General features: G+C 40.4%; 1 non-coding gene across 1 annotated transcript; it reads left to right on the top strand.

Annotated features, from left to right (window-relative positions):
- Nucleotides 1–22000: 22000 nt before the first annotated feature.
- LOC119261661 lies at nucleotides 22001–22103 on the top strand. The gene has a single exon (XR_005129154.1). It is a non-coding gene; the product is annotated as a U6 spliceosomal RNA (small nuclear RNA).
- The last annotated feature ends 2893 nt before the right edge of the window (nucleotides 22104–24996 follow it).

The following is a 24996-nucleotide window of genomic DNA, read 5'->3' as shown; positions in this document are numbered from 1 at the left end:
AAAATCACCTTCTGAATTATACAGCCTGTGACTGCGTGACTGAGAATGAGAGTAAAGTAGAAACGTAGAGAGTGTGTGCAGCATATATGCATGGAGACATATTTTGCTCTTTTTTGTCAATTAAAAATGAGTAATATGATGCTTGAAAGGCTTTGATGCAGAATATTGAAATTCTGACACTTTAATTCTGTCTTTATATAATGTTTTACACTGTCGTTTTGAAGAAAAGGCCATTTTTTGGGGCGTTGACATGGTATGCTAATAAGCAATGCTCTCACGTTTACATGCAAAGACTTTTGCCAATCCGATTGAATGCATTCCGATTATTGATTAAGATTGAGGTGTTTATGCTCACTCTGTTCAACGATCCAATGGAAATTCTTTGTTTACATGCTCGCTACAAGAAGGCCGATCCAAAATGGCACGCATGGAATACTGCGTAGAGTAAACGTTACCATCACAGCGAACATCACATGAGATCCAGTCAGAGTGGGACGAGTTTCCAGTTGGTGCTCGTGTTTTGAATTGCTTTAAAATGATGTCAGACTCAGAAAAACGTACCTCACATGTCCTTATTAAAGAAGGCTGAGAGGAAGACGTCGAGTCCTGAGACACATAAGCTGGACATCCGTCCCACTGCCGTCTTTTAAAGCCCAGAAACTTTGTCTCCTCTCCAGACCAGTTTCTGCTCCACCATGTTAAACGATATAGACTTTTGTTATGACGCGATGCACACATGCAGAGCATACTTACACGTTCCGATAGGGAATGTAATCGGATACAGGTGTTTATGTGGCTATTATTCTTCTATTTAACGGATTATTTACAGGATTACCCACCTTGTTCAATCAGTTAGAAATTGCATTCCGATTAGTATTCCGGACTAATCTATTCCGATTAAAGTGTTTACATGGACGTATCATATTCTGGTTGAGCTGTTAGTCGGATTATGAACAGATTATTAGGCTGCATGTGAACGTGGCTGTGGACTGTCTCAGAGGAGGCGTATGATAAGGGGCGTGTTGGACAGCTCAACAATGGCTGCAGTGCTACAGGAAGACCACACGTTTGATTTCCTTTTAAACAGTCACAAAATCATGAGCATGTCATTACAAAGGAGTGTTTAATACAGAAACATTTTCATTCACTATACTTAGCTTTTGTTTACTCATTTTTGCCATCACTAAGATAATGCGAATTTCTGCTAGTCTGGTAATGAGGATTTCAATGTTATGTTAGCATCCAGTTGAAGATGGTTAATATTTCTTTGTCATAGCAGCTCTCTAGATTAAAGCAGGGTTTCTAGTGATGAGAATTATCTTCTACGTTTGAAACATGCAAGAGGGCGACCCTGAGGAAGTACAAAATGAATGAGCTCCAAAGGAGCTTTTGTGCAAATTCATATTTTGTAATTTATTTTCACACAGAAAAATGCACTCATTTCTGAACACAAAAAAGTATTAAATATTTCAGTGCTGTTACATTTTTGAGTGCTTTTGAACTCCAGTTATAGAACTTTCGGTAACACTTTATTTGAAGGCTGCCTACATAAGGGCTTCATGACGCATTCATAAGCACTGAATAATGTGTTTATGAAGCACTACTTGAACATTTATTAAGTGCTTATGTCGGTTCTCGCAACCTGACATAAGATGTTTTATGAAATAAATGACATTGTACTGAAATAATATGAATAAACATTGAACGTATTTACATCTTTATACATATTTAAAACACTACACATAACTGTCAGCATTCTTAAAACGACAGTGTATTGATATCATATGTGGTTTAAGAGAGGAGAAGAATGACATGAAGCAAAAACAATACTTCACACATAAACTGTAAAAACAACCTTTATGTATTTATCCCTTCTGGTTCTCTGTCATAATCTGCCTTCTGATGTGATATAAAATTGCATCCGTCATCTTATCCATGCCATGGAGGGAAGAAGGGTGGTTTCCAGGCATATTTCACCTGATATCAATACAATGTCATCTTAAGAATGCTGACATAGTTAGTTTAGTGATGTAAATAAGTTCAATGTTTATTCTTATTATGTCAGTAAAATGCAATTTATTTTAGAAAACATCTTATGTCAGGTTGTGAGAATCGACATAAGCGCTTAATAAATGTTCAAGTAGTGCTTCATAAACACATTATTCAGTGCTTATGAATGTGTTATGAAGCCCTTATGTAGGTAGCCTTTAAATAAAGTGTTACCGAACTTTCTAACAGTGACTTATGTTCATTCATAATGTGAGTGTGATGTAATGCCAACCAATCAGCACTCAGTAGCAGTAATGCCAACCATTCAGCACTTAGTACCAATGATGTTGGCATCCTACTACCCAAAAGTTTTTTTTGTTTTTTTTTATGAAATACATCCTTCTACTTTTAAAAGTGATTGTTTCTGCATACATGGCTAGAAAGAGTTTTAATTGTTGTTTTAACCTCCAGTCACACTGTTGCTCATGGGTGCCCTCTAGCATGCTGCAGTCATGTTTTTAAAATAACGACAGAAATAGGAAGTGCATTTGATTAAACCCAGACAGAGAGATAGATAGATAGATAGATAGATAGATAGATAGATAGATAGAAAAAGAAAAAGAGAGAAACAAAGAGAAAGGGAGAAATAGAGAGAAAAGGATAAAGAGATACAGAGAGAACAATAGAGAAAGAGAGAGATAGGAGAGAGATAGAGAAAAGAGAGAAAAGAGAGAGAGATGGGAAAGGTTAAATGCACAGCATGTGCAGTGATGGAGGGAGAGGACAGATATTGTCATTCTGAATGTATTATGTATAACTAAAATCTGCAGCCTCATGGGCCAAGAATTACCTGTCTTTAGAAAGCAACCCTGGGGAAGAGAGACTCTCTCTCTTTCTCTCTCTCTCTCTTTCTGTGTGTACTGGAACAGAAATCACAGCGTGTCCTCAGAGAACATTTTCATTCTTATTGAAATGTTCTGATTTGACTGTTGGTTCTGTGGATGTCAAGATCGAAACAGTAAATGTCAGCACTGTGCAAAGGGAGATGAACGTAAATAGAGTAAATGTTCACACAGTCTCACTGAGGCTTATCTGGACCATTCACAAGCCCATGCAAACATGCCATTGTCTGAAATCCAATGGGACAGATTTGTGGACACAGACCACAGTTCACTTCAGCTGTCTGTCATTACTCGCGTACACAATGTACGGCAAAACACAAAGTATCCTCTAGTTCTGCTGGTGTTACAAGCCAGAACTGGAGAATAAAAGTGTACATTCCATTGGACACTGTTGTATGTTTTTCATAACATTCAAGACATTTTGATGTAAAGGGTAATGCTTATACCCCACCAACAAGATTTCAGCATGAGTGCAATTTCTTGAGGCCTGTTGGAAAAACATTCCAAGAGTGTATAATCTTGAATCAAGACAAAGTGGGGTGGAGGGAAGCACCCTGCATTCAAAAACATGTCTTTTTATGGTTATATATCGCTTCTGTTGGAACAAAACCTTTTATCTCCAAAACGGTAACTTTACAAGAGAAGGAAAAACTTTTAATGTAAGTCAATGGAACCAAACATATTTCTAAGTCATTTTGGGCCAAAAGGCTTTTTCAAAAACTGAAAAACGACTAAAATGGAATCACAAGGTTATACAGTAGCGATATATTCATTGCAGCAGCCTAATGCTTCCTAATGGCTTTAGGGAAAGCATAGTGTTTTGTTCACATTTATGTGCATCATTCTGAAATGTATATGGTTTAAGGTTATGTTAATCCAGTAGCTTTCTTAAGGCATTGGCCTTGATACTATGGAAAGTTTTCATGGAGGTCATGTGTGATGTGCATATTTCTTTCCTTTAAGAAAATGATGGGTTTGTTGTGCCATTGACTGAATTTAGATCTGAGAACCTGTGGAACTATTTTCTTTTGCAACTGAAATAGAGTAATAAAGTCAAGAATTGTACCAAGGTTCTTTGTGGTTCAGGTGGAACACGCCAGTTACGCAGCTCAGCCTTTGCTTTCAATTTGAAAGCTCAGATTGATATGTGTGTCTATTGTGGCCCCATAGTGTAGAATGTATGTTTCCAGTGAAAACACAGGCTTCCTCCATACTTCCATAAATAAATATTTGTGGGGCATTACATAGCAGCTTACTTTCGTACAGTCTAATATGCTAAAATATGCAATCCTCAAATTAGCATATTTATAGTTTGGAATGTATAACAGTCCAACATACTAAAACATGCTAATGAGAGAATTATAATGTGTTGATGGGAAACATGTAGTAATGATTGTGCTGGAGTGAGCCAATACAAAATGGGAGAGTCCATGAGCTCACGCTCCAGAGGTGGAAGCTAGGGTGGAGCTAGAGTAGGAGCGAGCCATCAAGAAACAGGACAGGTTCAAACTGAGTCTCCCCATAGGGGGAGGAACATTGGCTGGGTTCATTTTCAATAACCTGGCCTGATGGTCAGCACGAACTGCTGGTGGGTATAGAAACACCGCCATCAACTCATACACAATATTTTTCCTTTAGCATGAGCTCTTTAATAAAATAAAATCCAGTGTTTGGTGGCCATGTGTAAAACATGAGCTTCCAGAAGGAGGAAATCCCCTTTGGGAGAGAATGGAGGAGATAACAGATCTGAAGTTCGTAGAATAAAAACGTAGCATAAACAACACACATCATGTTTGTCACTGGATAGTCCAGTCAATAAAGGTGATGTTCTGATGTCATGAATGCGTGTTGTAATTTATGCAGCAGATGAAGATCAACCACAACATGTGACTAAAGAAAGTGCAGCTGCTTTGCTCCTGTGAGATATCATGTTACATGGTGACGTTCTGCAGCGCCAGTGCAAGTCGGACAGGATTTCTAACCGGCATGCATCACGTTAAGACAGGACTGCTCAGGGCGGCATAAAGTCAACCGCAAAGTGACACACACATCCACAGAACATGTGAGGGTCTGGCTGCAGACATGCACTCTCAGCCTGACATGGACCGCCAGCCTAATCACGACATCAGCGGACTCTTTGCCACGACAATGTTTTGTCAGTTTTACGAGCAAAAACAGCAAACCATGTATTGTTGGACAACAATAGTTACACTAAATGGAATAATATTCTCTGGCTCTGTACAGAAAATGGACTTAGTGATCATATCGCTAAGAAGAAGCACCCTAATGGTACCATGCTGTTGCTATTGTGGCAGAGAGTGCATGTGCTTGTGACGTCACTGGAGCTGAGAGTGCATCTGCAGCTGGACTCGTTGGACATGTTGGAACATGCCTGCGCTAACTTTGACAACTCAGTTTGAGATGTTTGAACAGTGTTCTTCTTCTTCTTGCGGCTAATCCCTTTAGGGATCATCTGCCTCCATCTTGCCCTATCTACTGCCTCCTCTACTTTTACACCAACCATCTCCATGTCCAGCGTCACTACATCCATAAACCTTCTCTGAGGTCTACCTCTTCTCCTTCTACCAGGCAGCTCCATCTCCAACATTCTTTGACCAATATATCCACTATTCCTCCTCAACACATGTCCAAACCATCTCAACCTGGCCTCTCTGGCTTTATCTCCAAACTGCTCTACCTTCACTGTCCCTCTGATCTCCTCATTTCTAATCTTGTCCATCCTTGGCACTCCCAACGAAAATCTCAGCATCTTCATCTCCGCCACCTCCAGCTCAGCCTCCTGTCATTTAGACAGAGCCACAGTCTCCAAACCATACATCATAGCAGGACGCGCTACTGTCTTGTAAACCTTCCCTTTCACTCTTGCTGCTATCCTTCTGTCACACATCAGCCCTGACACCCGTCTCCACCCACTCCATCCTGCCTGCACCCTCTTCTTCACCTCTTTTCTACACTGTCCATTGCTCTTCACCTTTCCACCTGCCTCCCTCTCATTCACACACATGTATTTCGCCTTGTCTCTACTGACCTTCATTCCTCTCCTCTCCAGTGCAAACCTCCACCTCTCCATGTTCTCTTCCACCTGCCCTCTACTCTCACCACAAATTACAATGTCATCCGCAAACATCATGGTCCATGGAGCCTCCTGCCTGACCTCATCTGTCAACCTTTCCATCACCATTGCAAACAAGAAGGGGCTCAAAGCTGATCCCTGATGTAACCCTACCTTCACCTTGAAACCATTTGTCACTCCAACTGCACACCTCACCACTGTCTCACTATCCTCATACATGTCCTGCACCACCCTAACATACTTTTCAGCTACACCTGACTTCCTCATACAGTACCACAGTTCCTGTCTTGGCACCCTATCATATGCCTTCTCTAGATCCACAAAGACACAATGTAGCTCCTTCTGACCTTCTCTGTACTTCTCTACCAACACTCTCAACGCAAAAATTGCATCTGTGGTACTCTTTCTGGGCATGAAACCAAACTGCTGCTCACTGATCTGAACCTCTCGCCTTAGTCTTGCTTCAACAACTCTTTCCCATACCTTCATGGTGTGGTTCATCAACTTTATACCTCTGTAGTTACTGCAGCTCTGCACATCACCCTTGTTCTTAGCAATGGGGACCAGTACACTGCTTCTCCACTCATCATGTCATCCTCTCACTCTCCAGGATTTTGTAAACAACCTGGTTAAAAAGTCCACTGCCTTCTCTCCTAAACATCTCCATACCTCCACAGGTATGTCATCTGGACCAACTGCCTTTCCATTCTTCATCCTTTTTAAAGCTGCCCTCACTTCCACCTTACTAATTCTCTGCACTTCCTGATCCACTATCTCTCCCCCCGTTGTCCTCCTCTCTCTCTCGTTTTCCTCATTCATTAGTTCTTCAAAGTACTCCTTCCATCTACTCAACACTCTCTGTTCACTCACTAGTACATTTCCCTCTCTATCCTTTATCAGCCTAACCTGCTGTACATCCTTTCCAGCTTTATCTCTCTGTTTAGCCAAGCGATACAAGTCCTTTACTCCTTCTTTACTGTCCAGCCTTTCATACAGCTCATCATATGCCTGAGCCTTTGCCTTTGCCACCATTCTTTTTGCTATGCGACTAGCCTCACAGTACTCCTGCCTCCTTCCTTCATCTCTCTGGTTATCCCACTTTTTCTTAGCTGCCTTCTTCTTCTGAATACTCTTCTGGACTTCCTCATTCCTCCACCAACTTTCCTTGTCTTCTTTCCTCTGACCAGACGAAACACCCAACACATTCTTGCCAGTTTCTCTCACCACCTTAGCTGTAGTTTCCCAGTCCTCAGGTAGCTCCTCACTGTCCCCAAGGGCCTGTTGCAATTTTTCCCTGAACTGCCTGCAGCCATCCTCCTCCTTCAGCTTCCACCATCTAATCTTTGGCTCTGTCTTCACTCTCTTCCTCTTCTTTGTTTCTAATCTCATTCTACAGACAACCACCCTATGCTGCTTTGCTACACTTTCCCCTGGTACCACTTTACAATCTCCAATCTCCTTTAGGTGGCATTTCCTGCTAAGGATATAATCCACCTGTGTGCACCTCCCTCCATTCTTGTATGTCACCCTGTGTTCTTCCCTCTTCTGAAAATACGTGTTCACCACAGCCATTTCCATTCTCTTTGCAAAATCTACAACCATCTGACCTTCCGCATTTCTGTCTTTCACACCATACATACCCAGCACCTCTTCATCCTCTCTGTTCCCTTCACCAACATGTCCATTGAAGTCTGCACCAATCACTAATCTCTCCTCTCTAGGGACACCATCTACCACTTCATCCATCTTACTCCAAAAATCCTCTATCTCCTCTCACTGATAACCAACCTGTGGTGCATATGAACTGACCACATTCAAAATTACACCATCAACCTCCAACTTCAGGCTCATGATCCTGTCTGACACTCTCTTTACATCCAGAACACTTTTCCCAAGCTGTTCCTTTAGGATTATCCCTACTCCATTTCTCTTCCTCTCTACACCATGATAGAACAGTTTGAATCCACCTCCAATGTTCCTGGCCTTGCTTCCTTTCCATCTGGTCTCCTGGACACACAGAATATCTACCTTCCTTCTCTCCATCATGTCTGCAAGCTCTCTGCTTTTACCAGTCATTGTCCCTATGTTCAGATTCCCTACTCTAACCTCCACACCCCTGCCTTTCCTTCTCTCTCACTGCCTTCTAACCCGCCTTCCTCCTCTCCTCTTTGATGGTCTTCGACCTACAGTAATCCAATTTCCACCGGCACCCTGCTGGTCAACATCAGGGTGCCCTTCCTGATGCAACCCTTACCATTTATCCGGGCTTGGGACCGGCACCAGAAGTATACAAAGTACACCCCTAATGGCTGGTTTAGATGTTTGAGCAGTGATAAAGCTAAAACAGATAAATGGTTGTTGTATTTAAACTTATAATAGTGTTAAATTAATAACAAATATAGCATAAAGCTGCTCTAGTAGCAGGTAGCCATAGCTTAGTATGGTACAGCTTCACAGAATAAGCTACTAAGCTACTCTAGTGCATGCTAAGCTAGCCTTGGCTTAGCAAACAAAAACACCATAACATATGGTTGGTCTAGTGTAGTGGGTAACACCTCTGCCTTCTACGCTGTAGACTAGGGTTCAATCCCCCACCTGGGTAAGCACGTTACACTATACCCATAAGAGTCCTTGGGCAAGATTCCTAACACTACCTTCGCCTACTTGTGGAAAATGATCAAATTGTAAGTTGCTCTGGATAACAGCGTCTGCCGTAAATGTAAACATGGGCTCGATTCTGGCTTGCTGATGCTTCGTTATGGTCCTTCAGGGGATAAAGGTTAAAATCTAAGGGATCAAATGCAGCTACTCTTGTGCCACTACCTCATTTACACCAAAAGCTACTGTTTCCTTAGTGAGCATATTAGAACAGATAGTCACTCACCATAACAGGAGTTCCAGGAGTTATCGAAAAGAGACTCAAATCTGAGCAAGTGAAGTTGGATGGCTGGCGCTGGTATGTGAGAAAGCTTGAACCTCGAGTGGTCTGTTGAGCCTGTTTGAACTAAGTTATTAGCCTGCTAGTGCTGGCATAATCAACTCTACTTCAACTGTTGTTCAGTTTATGCTTTAATATTTAGTCAGTGAATATTTTAAAATCTTTCTAGTTTATTTTATGTTTATTATAGCAACATTATGTAACAATTTTACCTTAAAATAACAATTTCAAAATAATTTTTCTGGTACATTGCCTGTGTTCATGAGAATGGCATCTCTGTCATTGTAATTCTGGGCCCGGGACATCTGCTATAGTGCTACATAACACACAGTCAGACAAGTGTAAAGTTTGGTGGAGGTGGGATCATGGTGTGGGGTTGTTATTCAAGAGTTGGGCTCAGCCCCTTAGTTCCAGTGAAAGGAACTCAAAGTTTCAGTAGACCAAGAGATTTTGGACACTTTCATGCTTCCAACTTTGTGGGAACAGTTTTGGGACGGCCCCTTCCTGTTCCAACATGACTGTGCACAAAGCAAGGTCCATAAAGACATGGAGGAGTGAGTTTGACATGGAAGAACTTCGACTAGCCTACACAGAGTCTTGACCTGAGCTCAATAGAACACCTTTGGGATGAATTAGAGCGGAGACTGCAAGCCAGGCCGTCTCGTCCAACATCGTCCTGACCTCACAAATGTGCTTCTGGAAGAATGGCCAAAAATTCAAATAGAAACATAGTGTAGGTATGAAATTTGAGTCATTGTAAAGATGGGCCAATCAGGCCAGTGATTGGTCAGGACGTATGAATGACATAGCATTAGAGTCTTCCTGGCAGAAGTTTCGCTAAAGCTTCCATTTATTCTGGGTGCCAAAAATCAACCTCAGGACCTCAGTGCCACATCAGGCTAAGATTCAAAGAAATAAATTAATCTCACGCCAAAATATTTGGTCAATCTTTATCAATCTCACACCAAATAAGTCTTGAAAGTTTGCAACCTCCTGTAATGAAATCCTGTTCTATTACTCTACCTTGCGGACACGGTTCTTTCTCTTCTGCTGTTCTTTGCTGGTTTTGTGCTACAGATTACACTCGTGATTTCAGTTACTTCAGTTTCAGGGGAGTCGGATTCTGTATCCTTTAGCTCATCAACAAATGCACATGTACAGCTATCCTCAGCGCAGTTTGTATGCATGACAGTGGCATAAAATTAAAATACACTTTGCAACTGCAGGGGGCGCCCAAGAGCAAAACTGAGTAGTTCTTATATAATGTTGACTTAATGTTACAGCAGGAGAATATTTGTTTCTGTTTTGCTCTGTCTATAGTCCATATAGTGGGCTGAAATCACTGTCTGCCTGGTGGTGAAGGGAAGAAACAGGACTTGAAAAGTGAGAGGCAAGATAATGTTTACAATGTGTATAATCAAGCGTAAATCTTCACATTCTTAATGAGTGTTAAAGATAATGGATGTTCTTATGTCATTGTAGTAGTTTCCTGGGTATAATGATAATACTGTATATATATATATATATATATATATATATATATATATATATATATATATATATATATATATATATATATATATATATATGGATTATATATATTTATATTATATATATTTATGGATTAAATGATAACTTTAGGGGTACTTAGGCTAAGCCTCATTTATATGGCTGAAACTGGTCCCTCATGATCAAGTGAAATATTAGAGTTTGTGTGTCAGGCCTGGCACCACAAGCTCTTACAATATGCAATATTACTCAGAGACCATACAGAGGCTGACTCGCAAGTTGATGTCTGAACAATGAAGAGAAGAAAGGGAGTTATTTACCAATACACTTGCATTAACAATCAGGTCAGCAATTGCCTTATCATTTGCATACAAATTGTTTTGTCATTTACATTAGTAATTGAATTAACATTTGCAATATCAATTGCATTATAATTTGCATTACCAGTTACATTATTACTATTATGTGCCATTCCAATTACATTACTATTTGCATTACCAACTGCATTTCTATTTGCATTACCAACTGCATTTCTATTTGCATTACCATTTAAATTAGTATTTGCACGACTATTTGTATTACCAATTATAATATAATGTGCGTTACCAATTGCATTACAATTTGCATTATTATTTGCACTACTGTATATATTACCAAATGCATTGTATTCTGCAGGATTTGAATGACTGTTAAACAGGAAATAATCAAGTATTCAAGAATCACACATGTATGAGCTTCCAGAAGTAGTGTTGTTTTGTGAATGTGTAAAAAAAATCCTACATTATCAAGTGCAGCCATATTCATATAAGCCACCCTCATATTCAATGTATAAAGATTCAGATGAATTCATAGCATCATCCACTAATCATTATAACTCTTATGTAAAGGACCTTTATAATGTGGCATCAAGCAAAAAACATTTACCCTTGAACAAACAAAGGGAACACTCTCTCTCTCTCTCTCTCTCTCTCTCTCTCTCTCTCTCTCTCTCTCTCTCTCTCTCACACACACACCATAAAATGGTGTTCTCTTTTGGCACCAGTAAGTGCATCCCTCCGTCCACCGTGGTGTCATCCTCCATTATGATTTCATTATGACTCCCTACACCTCCGTCCGCGGGGAAATGAATGAGCGTCATCTTTCCTTTCTGGCACGGAATGGATGAGTGTTATCCCTCCTTTCTGCCTGACTGCTCAGGGCCACTGTGTTCAGGGGGCCTTCCTCCACCATCCATCCTTCTTTATTGTCCCCTCTTCATCTGGAGGGCCAGAAAGAAAGGATGAAAAAGAAAAAGAAAGGAAAAAGTGAGGAGCTTTGATATCAGTCTTGTGGGGGCCAGAGGGGCCGTTCTGTTGTTTTTCATTTCCCTTCATAAATTAAATTGTCTAGAAAAAAAGAAAAGATTTGGGCTCAGGTACTGTACTGTCATCCTGCTGCTCGTGACTTGGTTTGCTAAAGACACAAGTGAGAGTGTGTGTGTGTGTGTTTGTTTTCTTACATTTATGGGACATTTTTCTGACTTTGTAGGAAACCTAGAGAAAAGACTGCACTGTGAAGATCAACAAAGTGGTCCTCACTTTATAATGTGCTTTTTATAAAAAGCTACAGGTTTCTTTCTTAACTGAAGAGATCAAATTATTTGTTTTTGTTTTCTGAGGTTAGGGTTAGACATAGAAAATTCCATATAGGTAGTTACATATACCAATCAGGCATAACATTATGACCACCTCCTTGTTTCTACGCTCATTGTCCATTTTATCAGCTCCACTTACTGTATAGCTGCACTTTGTAGTTCTACAGTTACAGACTGTAGTCCATCTGTTTCTCTGATACTTTATAAGCCCCCTTTTACCCTGTTCTTTAGTGGTCAGTACCCCCATGGACCCTCACAAAGCAGGTACTACTTCAGTGGTGGATCATTCTCAGCACTGCAGTGACATTGATGTGGTGGTGTATAAGTGTTTTTATATCAATAAGAGTGCCTGGGCAAGACTCCTCACATTGCCATTGCCTGCCATTGCCTACCTGCGTAAAATGATCAAACTGTAAGTTTGTAAGTAAAATGAGCTGTTAGGTTTTGATTTCATGTTTCACTATTTAACATGGAATACTGAGGTTTAGATTAGGCTTAGAAAATTCTTATTACATATCCAGTCATACGCAAAAGTCAAAACACCCCCTCTCAAATTACAACTGAAAACAAATACAGCATTTTCCTGCAAATTTTAGTGACAATTTCTATTTTTTTTTGGCTAAACATATTTGAAAAAATAAACATAAAATATAAAATGCATCATACCTTTTACACAGGTCACATTTTATATTCGGGGAGGTGCACACAGGTGGATTATATCCTTAGCAGGAGATGCCACCTAAAGGAGAAGTTGTGCCAGGGGAAAGTGTAACAAGGCAGCATAGGGTGGTTGTCTGTAGAATGAGATTAGAAACAAAGAAGAGGAAGAGAGTGAAGACAGAGCCAAAGATTAGATGGTGGAAGCTGAAGGAGGAGGATGGCTGCAGGCAGTTCAGGGAAAAATTGCAACAGGCCCTTGGGGGCAGTGAGGAGCTACCTGAGGACTGGGAAACTACAGCTAAGGTGGTGAGAGAAACTGGCAAGAATGTGGTGGGTGTTTCGTCTGGTCAGAGGAAAGAAGACAAGGAAAGTTGGTGGAGGAATGAGGAAGTCCAGGAGAGTATTCAGAAGAAGAAGGCAGCTAAGAAAAAGTGGGATAACCAGAGAGATGAAGGAAGTAGGCAGGAGTACTGTGAGGCTAGTCGCATAGCGAAAAGAATGGTGGCAAAGGCAAAGGCTCAGGCATATGATGAGCTGTATGAGAGTCTGGACAGTAAAGAAGGAGTAAAGGACTTGTATTGTTTGGCTAAACAGAGAGATAGAGCTGGAAAGGATGCACAACAGGTTAGGCTGATAAAGGATAGAGAGGGAAATGTACTAGTGAGTGAACAGAGAGTGTTGAGTAGATGGAAGTAGTACTTTGAAGAACTAATGAATGAGGAAAACGAGAGAGAGAGGAGGACAACGGGGGGAGAGATAGTGGATCAGGAAGTGCAGAGAATTAGTAAGGTGGAAGTGAGGGCAGCTTTAAAAAGGATGAAGAATGGAAAGGCAGTTGGTCCAGATGACATACCTGTGGAGGTATGGAGATGTTTAGGAGAGAAGGTAGTGGACTTTTTAACCAGGTTGTTTAACAAAATCCTGGAGAGTGAGAGGATGACATGATGAGTGGAGAAGCAGTGTACTGGTCCCCATTGCTAAGAACAAGGGTGATGTGCAGAGCTGCAGTAACTACAGAGGTATAAAGTTGATGAACCACACCATGAAGGTATGGGAAAGAGTTGTTGAAGCAAGACTAAGGCGAGAGGTTCAGATCAGTGAGCAGCAGTTTGGTTTCATGCCCAGAAAGAGTACCACAGATGCAATTTTTGCGTTGAGAGTGTTGGTAGAGAAGTACAGAGAAGGTCAGAAGGAGCTGTGGATCTAGAGAAGGCATATGATAGGGTGCCAAGAGAGGAACTGTGGTACTGTATGAGGAAGTCAGGTGTAGCTGAAAAGTATGTTAGGGTGGTGCAGGACATGTATGAGGATAGTGAGACAGTGGTGAGGTGTGCAGTTGGAGTGAGAAATGGTTTCAAGGTGAAGGTGGGGTTACATCAGGGATCAGCTTTGAGCCCCTTCTTGTTTGCAATGGTGATGGAAAGGTTGACAGATGAGGTCAGGCAGGAGGCTCCATGGACCATGATGTTTGCAGATGACATTGTAATCTGTGGTGAGAGTAGAGGGCAGGTGGAAGAGAATCTGGAGAGGTGGAGGTTTGCACTGGAGAGGAGAGGAATGAAGATCAGTAAAGACAAGACGGAATACATGTGTGTGAATGAGAGGGAGGCAGGTGGAAAGGTGAAGATGCAAGGAGTAGAGGTCGTAAAGGTGGATGACTTCAAATATCCAGAGCAAAGGACAGTGTAGAAAAGAGGTGAAGAAGAGGGTGCAGGCAGGATGGAGTGGGTGGAGACGGGTGTCAGGGCTGATGTGTGACAGAAGGATAGCAGCAAGAGTGAAAGGGAAGGTTTACAAGACAGTAGTGCGTCCTGCTATGATGTATGGTTTGGAGACTGTGGCTCTGTCTAAAAGACAGGAGGCTGAGCTGGAGGTGGCGGAGATGAAGATGCTAAGATTTTCGTTGGGAGTGACAAAGATGGACAAGATTAGAAATGAGCAGATCAGAGGGACAGTGAAGGTAGAGCAGTTTGGAGATAAAGCCAGAGAGGCCAGGTTGAGATGGTTTGGACATGTGTTGAGGAGGAATAGTGGATATATTGGTCAAAGGATGTTGGAGATGGAGCTGCCGGGTAAGAGGTAAACCTCAGAGAAGGTTTATGGATGTAGTGAAGGTGGACATGGAGATTGTTGGTGTAAAAGTAGAGGAGGCAGTAGATAGGGCAAGATGGAGGCAGATGATCCGCTGTGGCGACCCCTAAAGGGAGCAGCCGAAAGAAGAAGACTCTAATATGTTAAATGCAGCAAACAAACTGTAATTGTGCATTAATATGTGCATGTCAAAACATGTCATTTGACCACGACTGCACAAATGCTTGCATACAACTGTACATCCTTACGTACACATTGTCACTTCACAGTAGGGCTGGGCGATAAAACGATAATGATAATTAGTGATATAACTTTTCTTTGATAGAGCGATAAGAAAGGTTTGATATATAATATGCCCCTCTCACACTTCCACATTCTGGCAAAAGCCCTAGTGGCGTTTTTCTACTGTAAGGAAAGTGACATTACTCTGTCGTCTCCAGGAGAGGGCGAACTTCTGAGTTTTTTCGGCATTATTAGAGAGGTGGGTGACAAATGAAAAAAGGATTACCAAACATACTTTAGCAACGTCTAAAACAGGGGAGTTATATTTTACCTGTTTGAGTGGAGCGACCAGCGATCTGTTCTCCTGTGACCAAGTGTGAGTGATGAGATCAGTGGTGTAACTACTGTCCTCCAGTGAACTCACCTCTTTCTGTACATCCTAACAAGCTTTAGCAGTGTTTAATCATGTCTGCTGCTCACAACTACAGCGCAGTCACAGCGCTCATAATTTAGTACTAGTGCATTCCCAAGCAACAAAAGTGAAAGAATGAAGTGGGTTCATGTGACTTACAGCCCTAACTTAAAGGAAAGTAAACTGAGGAAGCTGTGAAGCATTGGAAAGCGGGAGAACGCTACCTTTCCAGGCTAGGTGTTTTTAGCAGCTGGCTAACATGAAGCAGCGCTCCATCACTTGCACAGCACGGTGAATTAATTATACTGTAGATCAAACAAGGATGTGTTAACTTATTTTCACTGAAAAAATTCAACAAAATATGTATTTTGACTGGTGTGTTTTCAAACTTTTGCATACTTTCGTAAATACCACATCTGGGACGAATATATAACCCCATGTCCTGATGTTGTAGAATAACAAACATGTGTGTGTGTGTGTGTGTGTGAGTGTATATTAGTGCAGATTTGTGGGACGAGAAATTCAAAAAGAAATGCTCGTTGCTCTCATGACAACTATAACGAGGCTGGATTTGAGATATTTCTCAATCACGCTGCTGGATGGCCTAATTGATTGAATTTGGAGGGAAAATTAAAAGTTATGACCGTGAATGCTCCCTGCACTACCATCACATCCACTCAGGTTAATTTAATAGAATGTGCTATTCACTTTGATGGGTGGAGATGGGTGTGCACTTCAAATAACCTTGACAGGGCTGTAGTGGAGTCATTCTGTGTGTGTTTGACTGCAGGCTAGAAGCTGCACTGCACAGTGGTATTAATGGAACCACCTGTCCAATCAGTCCTCAGAGATGCATTTGTGTATGTATGTGTGTGTCCTTGCATTTGCAATTCATGTGTGTGCATCACAGTACATGCCACACGAGTTTGCTTGAATTCTAATCTCTCTAATCTCTTTTTTTTTTGGATAGAAATCCTCTAATGTAAAACGTTAGCATTCTGTCTAAAGATGTAGTGCTAGCAGCAGTTGGAGAAAAAGATGTGGCGGCAGGCTAACAACTAATGGAAGCTTAAGCCAACTGAACTTCAGGATCGGTTATGCTATTATTGTCGTCATGTCAAGCTTGTAACAATAGAAGTGGTGCTTTATAGAACCATTTAGAAAAGGGCCTATAGGGAACCATATACAACACATTCTCCATCAATCTGAAGAACCATTAAGCATAGAAATGCTTCTTTGTAGACGCTATGGTTTAAAATAGAAGCATTTCCTTTACTAAAGAATCCTTGAAGAACCATCAAGTGTGTACTTATCCATTTAGCTAAATCTCCTAATCAACCAGTGAAACAAACTAGCATTCATTTACATTAAACTTCCAATATTCTCTCGCTTGGGTGCGTAGGATGCAACTGTTAAAAATAATATTTATAAAATGTTCTGGACCTTATAGTAATTTCGGCATAGTAAAGATTTGTGTGCTTATTTTAGAGTGAAGTTTGTATTTTTATACTGAAAAAATCTGCAATCCTGTGCTATTTAATTCAGAGGAGCCCAATCCTGGCCTGGAAATCTAGTCCCTTGCAGTGTTTAGCTCCAGCCCTAATCTAGCATACCTGATCTAGGTAATAAAGGCCTTCAGAGACCCCTGAATGCTAGAGCCAGGTGTGTTGGCTCTGAACCCTCCAGGGTGGTAGATCTCCAGGACCAGGACTGAGCACCCCTGATTTAAGTGAATGCCATATTTTCAGTACAGTGAGCTGAAAATAGCTGGCCGCTTTGGGGCCATGTCAATGAAACACGCAGGTTGAGGTGCAAAGAAAGAAAGCCTATGCTGAGGCCACCTCTGAGTCAGAAGCCCAGTATTGCCTTTTAACCAAAAAAAATATGAACTTATCAGCCGTCACAGTGCATTTGAGTGTTAAACCTCAGTGTGTGACCGCAGACGTGACACAATAGCTCACCTTGCCACATATCAACAATCTGAGCGGTCGCCCCTCAGCTCATTTACATATAGTTTGTCCAGAACCAGAGAGCAGACAGAGGTGCCAGCGGTCCAGTGTGTCAGTTATGGGTGTATACTGTCATCTCTCACTTATTTCTTTAAAAGTGAGGAAAATGGTTAGAAAACTCAAGTCGGAAAGTTGGATCTCAACCTGTTTTCTGAGACCAACACAAAAGCCTCCAATGAAAAAGTGCTTGGCCTCCTTTCCATCTTACCTTCTCTCGTTTCATGTCTCTGGGCCCGCACACATTCACACACAAGCCCTTATGGATCAAACGGCGCTGCTAATCAGCCCAAAGACACCTGCTGAGATCCAACATAGCTTCCCCCATAGCCCGGTTTTCATTATCGACAGGACCATCATGCACTATCGATCGGCCACTCTTTCCCACAGGCTCTCATTCTGCCTCTCCATAAGCACATCAGTTCCTGCACATTAGGGCACTAATTATGACTTATGATGGCTCAAAATGAGCCTGCGGTCTGAATATGGGATTAAGATTGTTATTTAGTATTTTCAGCAGGGTTGCGGCGTGTCCTGAGGGTGTGTGGACGTGTGAAGGTCAAAGTGAGTGCAAGGTCAAGAGCCAATGATTGTATCAGTATGTGTCTCTACTCTTTTGCAAATATCCCTCCTCCCTTCTTTTACTCTCTCACACACACAAACAGACCTGTGAGATCCCACATCATTTTGTAGTTGGCAACATGCCCAAATAAACAAACTAGGGCTGCAAAAAAACTGATATTTGATTATTCATGGCAAATAACTGATGAAAAATCTCTTTTTGTTCTGACACAGTCAGGCTCACCAAGAGCTAAATTACCACTATAGAAACATGGGTACCACTTTACATTAAGTGTTCATGATCCGCCAGTAATTAAGCCATTTACTAATTAATAACTAATCAGAAAGTAATGAGTCATTAATCAGGAACCAATGGAAAAGTCATATATTTACAACCATAAGACTAAATGACTAACACATGTATTAATGAATGAAGGTAATAAGGCTTTATTCAGTACCTGAATTTATTAGGAATTCATGTGTTAATTAATCTTGTCACAAGACCCCCTCAGACACACTGCTCTGGAACATTATGCCTATCAAAGGCAACTGTTTTTTTCTGTAGCTCCATCCTCTCATCATCTTGTCCTTCTGCTTCATCATGCTATGTAAGCAGCCCTTGTATTCGCCTGTTTCTATCTGTCAGGTCTTGAGTTTGTTTTTGATTTCTTGTGTTACCTCGTCTGTTTCTACCCACCTTTGACTGTTTGATCAAATGAAAAGCTTACACTGACATTGTTTTGCAACTAGTCCTCATTTGTGACAGTTGCCATAGTTTATAGTTCATCTTTCATGTTAATAATATGACATGTTTTAACTTCTATATTCATACACAGAGCTTCATGAGGGACTGGTTTATCCTAGAGTTACCACTGAACTCAGAAATGAGTTCATTATTGATAGGGAGAGTGCAGGGCCTTTCTCATAGGGTTATGAGAATCCTTAATTGTGTGTGGATTTTTGTGCTTTCCCACATCTAACACACCTGAATGAACTCAACAGCTAATTTACAAGCCCCTGTTGTGCTGGTTGAGGCGTGTCAGAGTGAGAAAAATACAACACTGTGCAGCGTCAGTTCTCGATTCACTAGAAGGAAAGCAGTGATTACTGATGACTCATGATGAATTCATAATGTTTGTACCCCTGAAAGTAAAGTGGTGAACAAATCACACTTTATTATATACTTATTATATATTTATTATATACTAATTCCTCATGATGAAGTCATAATGTTTGTGCCGGCCCGCCCCGCCCCGCCCTTTTTTATTTACTTACCAAACTGACAGTCATTCTTTTTCCCTCTAAAGAACAGTGATGAAAGATAAGTACAATATGGCTCATATAAAACATCACATTGATGAAACTCACTGGAATAAAGGACCTCTACACAATACACAGAACAGGTGAATGTCACTGTAGCTCAGGGAAAATGAAGTGGAACCAATATGTACTGGTTCTGCTGTTCCACAAACATCTGTGAAACGGACCAGCTCTCTAAATAACATCACGAAGATGCTCATATTGCAGCGAGCGATGTTTCCAAATAACTCACACAAGTTGAAGATTTGGAAGGTTTACGGAAAAACGGAACGGAGCACAAACATCGCGCCAGGTCAGCGCTCGGCTAAGCGCAGTTTGCACCCTCTCTCAGTCTCGGCTCAGTCTGTTTACTAGGCCCTGTGAGGCGCTGCCACCCCGCACACACAGCCATTCAGAATAAGAGTCCCTGTCAAAGGAGAAATAACAGATGAACCAAGCAGCATAAAATCAGCATTTGATTTTAACCAGACGTGTCTGAGACGTGCCGGACGCCACATATTACTACTAGAATCACACGACGCTCGTAACAAACACAAACACCTTACTACTCTTAAAACCAAAAAATGTTTACTGCAAATAAGTGCAGAAAAAACTAATATTCAAGCTACTTTACAACGAATTTAGAAATAATAGCATTGCGAATCCATTCTGTTTCACCACAGAACAGCTGCATGTTTTACATGTTGGTTTAAAAAGAGGTGAGGCACAAAAATAAACACTAGCACTGACACTCAGACCGCAATACCACGGATAAATATATCTGCCATGTAAATTCTGTATATAATACAGTAGGCATAACTCACCTTTAAATGTAAAAGCAAAATACTGAAAAAAAGGCAAAAAGAGAAACGAAGATTTTTTTTTTTTATTTCAATTATTTTCATTCACTTAAACATTTTACGAGATATAGTCACTCAAGACTCTATGGCCACTTGACAGATAGCATTTATCGCAATTACTGCCATTTACTGGATAGACAAATAGCAGTAATTTCCAGCTGTGGAAACAGTTGAAGTGGTACATTTCAAACTGCTGTGTTTCCATTACCAAAACATTTAGATATAGCAATTTTAAAAAAAAAAATAACAGATGCATAATGGGAAACACATTTTCATTTTTCTGAAGATATTTTTCAGAATAACTGTGGCATATATTAAGATAATTCGCAGTTATAATTAAATCAAAAGCCTATTTTCAGTAAATAAACTCGTTTACAGTTTATTAAACATAAAACAGTTTATGTTGTAACAGTTTGACATTGCAGCTTTTTTGTATGTTTAATTAACACATGAATTCCTAATAAATTCAGGCACTGAATAAAGCCTTTATTATCTTCATTTATTAGTACATGTGTTAGTAATTTAGTCTTGTGGTTGTTAATATATGACTTATTGTTTCTGATTACTGACTCATTACTTTCTGATTAGGTGTTCATTAGTAAATGCCTTAATTACTGACAGGTCATGTACCTTTAATGTAAAGTGTTACCGAAATGTGTCACAAAATAAGAGACATTAACACTTTACTGCACGCCTTATGAGAGCAATTAAAAAAAGCTATTATAATTCACTTTTTTTCCTGCATAAAATGTTCCTTGATTTATTTTTTCAGATCTGTTTATTCATTTCAAAGACACAAAAAAAGATGATGTATGTGGGGGAATATGCTTTTGGAATATGTTACCTTGAGGTAACCTTGTGCGACAGTGGGAAGAAATGGTATATAAAGCCATGTTCTCTGAAGTGGTGAGACTTGGCTTGTGAATGGCTAAATCTGTGCCATTGTCACACAGTGTTGCTTATGGGCAACAAACATATTTCTGCAAATTCTCATAACAACAATAACAACAAAATAATAGTGTTGAAGTTTAAAAGTTGAAATAAAATTTGAGACAGTATGACCAAGTACATACTTTTTATTGACTTATTTGAACTCTTCCCTTTATCGTTAACCATATCATTGTCTTTAAATATGTATACTATTATTGTAAAGTCAGGAAAATGAGTTTGTTGACCTAAGGCAACATTGTGTAATAGAGGGTTAACATGCTAGTTTCACTGTGTGGAAACAGGTTTCCAGTTGGCAAAATGAGTTGTATTAGTTTAAGCTAATTAAGCAGTCGTAAGTACTTGGCTGGATAATGTATGTAATGATATGACAGGATGAGCTGCTGAACCTTCAGTATTTGAATAGCTGTTAAATACTTCTAATTAACAGAAACTGATACAGAATATTCCCGTGGTTAACGTTAGTGATGTAACATAAGGGCTTTACTGATGTTTGTAAGGGGATCGTTATATCAGTCCATCATGGCAGGAAAGCTACAGTTTATTGACCGCTCTGCTGCTTCTGAATCAACATCATCATGTTTTCTTCTCTGGCAGTTCAAGTACAAGTTGTGCTTTTGTGGATTGTGACTTTGTCATTTGTTTTAAGAAAATGCTCCCAGACTTTTTACAACTTTTAGCCATACGTTCTTTTTCTTTTGCTATCTGCTCAACACTAAGTGAATTGCCACCGTCTTCAGGTTAAGTCATTAACACACTCTAAATTAGATGTCACTTTGAAAATGCAAATGAAAAAGTGACATTGACAATATGTGTCAACAACTTTTAGTGTCATCATTATTGATAATGTCAAATAATAGTTTTGTACCTAAACTACTGCTACAGCAGCACATATACTAAAATTGGATCGATACAGAGAAGATTAGCGTGGCCCCTGCAAAAGGATGACACGCAAATCCGTGAAGCGCTCCACATTTTTGGGGGCAGTCGTGGGATGGAGGTTAGGAAGCTGGCCCTGTGACCGGAAGGTTGCCGGTTCGATCCCCAGGGCTGACAGTTCATGACTGAGGTGTCCTTGAGCAAGACACCTAACCCCCAACTGCTCCCCAGGTGCCATGGATAGGACTGCCCACCGCTCCGGGTAAGTGTGCTCACTGCCCCCTAGTGTGTGTGTTCACTAGTGTGTATGTGGTGTTTCACTTCACGGATGGATTAAATGCGGAGGTGGAATTTCCCCGGTTCTGGGATCAAAACAGTATCACTTAACTATTACACGTCTAAGCCGGTTTTCTGTATTGGGAAAATAAATGGCTTTTCATTCTTGCTTGTCTAAGTGTTGGCTCTGATGTTGTGAGTTGGATTACTGGCAGTGTCACAGCTATGGAGTCCAAGAAAGCATAATTGACCTCTGTTTCTTTAGGTAGTAGAATGGCCCTCTCTCCATCACTCAGCATGGCGCAAGTCAGCATTAGGTAAGGTAACAGAATTGGCATTTAGCACCCCATCCAAGTGTAACTTTCAGCTTGTACATCTTAACCAAGAAAAAAGTTACTGAAGTTCGAGGACAATACACTCCAAGTATAAGAGTAAATGACTTTGCTATTAAGCACAAACAGGAGAGACAAAAACAATAATTTTGAAGTTATATTGAATCATAAAATCAGCTATTTACAATACTGGGACAAACACAAGCACATATACAACCCTTATATACAGAATATGTAACCAGTGTCCATCAAAATCTCACAATGTCCACAAAGTCCAAACCCAAAGCCCCCAAAAATCCAAAATCTCCCAAGTCCTTAGCAATGCGTTACAGCAAACTGAAAAAAAGAAAAATATCTAGGTCAGATCTCACCGGTGGTGCAGGCCTGACATCAAATTACTTCCAAGACCGTCAGAGAACATTCACCTTCCAGTTCCTCCATACCCTTGTCTTGCACCTCTGGATTAATCCTTGGCCGAGCTCATAAGTTCCCAAGTAGAGTGGTTGGCTTTAGGATGTAGTGCTCCTTTTACCCCAAACACATCACCACCCTCACTTCCACACTTCCAAACTTTCTCTCCTTCCTCTTCCTGGTTCCAATCATCTGTTCCAGTGACTCTTCCTCCCTTTGCCAGCAGAGCTCTTAAAGAGCCTACACAGCTATTCAGTTTCAATTTGGTCCACTGTATAATAATAATAATAATAATAATAATAATAATAACAGTATTAAATTAAAGGTAATTATTATTAATACACCCAAAGAAAGTTTTACCATGCAAGGCTTTTAATTTAAAACATTTTCTTATGATATGTGCAATAAAATGAAAAATACTTCATGTGGCAGCATTACACAAGGACACTGTTATCAGGAGTTCCAAAAAAAAAAAAAAGAAAAGAAAAATGTGGTGACTGGCTCCACAAGTCTTGGAGGAAAAGATGGTCCTTCAGCTGAATATGAAAAAAGCCAAATCAAGCCTCACCTCTTACTTGAAGCCCACATAATCAAACTGGTCTTATTCTTTATATATTATGAGACTGGGCAATTCATTGGAAAAGACCATAACGCTTGGAACAGTTGAGTGTAAAGGAGGAAGAAGATTGCGAGCAACAAGATGGATGGATGCAACTGAAGACAGGACATTCTGGAGAAACACTATCCATTTGGTTGCCAGCAGTGAGAACTGTCTTGAGAGCACTTAACAGTAATAATAACATAAATTTCACAATGATGTTAACAAGAAAATGTTTGCAGAAGAAACCCTATAGTCTTTGGATCACACTGGTTAACCACAAAGTGATTCTGAAAAATTATTTGTTCTCAGACAAAAATGGCTTCGACCCAAACTTCCTTCTTAATTATATTGGTAGTCAATCTAAGCTTGTAAAGGCCTTCAGTTCAGATCCTGAAGGCCTGTCCAACAGGAGATTTTGCTTGGCTACCACTATTGTAAAAAAAAAAATCCTGGACTTTCTGTTGGGTGTTTCAAGATTTTAGATTTTCTCCATATTTCCACACCCACAAAAAGAGCAAAACAATCCACCTTCACCCACAAACACTCATAACAATTCATTCCAATCTTATGAACCACCCCCAAGCCACATACATGTTTTCATTAGGCCTGAAATCTACTGGCTCAACCCAAAGCACCTCATTAAGTTTTAAGTCAGCAAATGATCCAAACTGGCCTATCATCACCTGAAGTGCCAGAAAACATCTGACAGGACAGAGCTTACATTGCATTTGCATGACGCTCTTATCCAGAGCGACTTACAATTTGATCATTTTACACAGGTAGGCCAAGGTGGTGTTAGGAGTCTTGCCCAAGGACCCTTATTGGTATAGTGTAGGGTGCTTGCCCTGGTCGGGTATTGAACCCCAGTCTACAGCATAGAAAGCAAAGGTGTTAACCACTACACTAACCATCATTAGATCATGGATAAGTAAATTATAAAGTATTATGGAATAATGATAGATTTTTATTTATCAAGCAGGGCTTTTGAGCAACATCATGATTCACAATCTGAATCTCAAAAGGCTCCCTACATAGTGTACTGCACAGGTCATGAAACTAAGGCTTCTATATCCATATAGTGCATTACATGTTAGATTAGTAGTTGTGCAGCTTTGATTGAACATAAATAAGTTTATACCAGACATATATTACACTATTTGGGTGTAGAAGCTTATTTCCTGACCTACATTATGCTTTACATAGTGAAGAAGGAACTATTTGAGATTCAACCACAGTTTCTATCCAAACATGGCCCTATTGGCTGGTGTGTGCTTTGATTGACAGCTGTAGCTCTGGGTTCAGTGCGATGCCTGGCTGTGATCCTCGGGCGAGTATATGATTAATGCAGAGGTCCAATTCCCAGCTCAAAGCAG

This window comes from Pygocentrus nattereri, chromosome 19, assembly GCF_015220715.1.
Source record: "Pygocentrus nattereri isolate fPygNat1 chromosome 19, fPygNat1.pri, whole genome shotgun sequence".
Lineage (NCBI taxonomy): Eukaryota > Metazoa > Chordata > Actinopteri > Characiformes > Serrasalmidae > Pygocentrus > Pygocentrus nattereri.
Note: the sequence above shows the minus strand (reverse complement) of the source record. Positions and strands in the feature narration are given on the sequence as shown.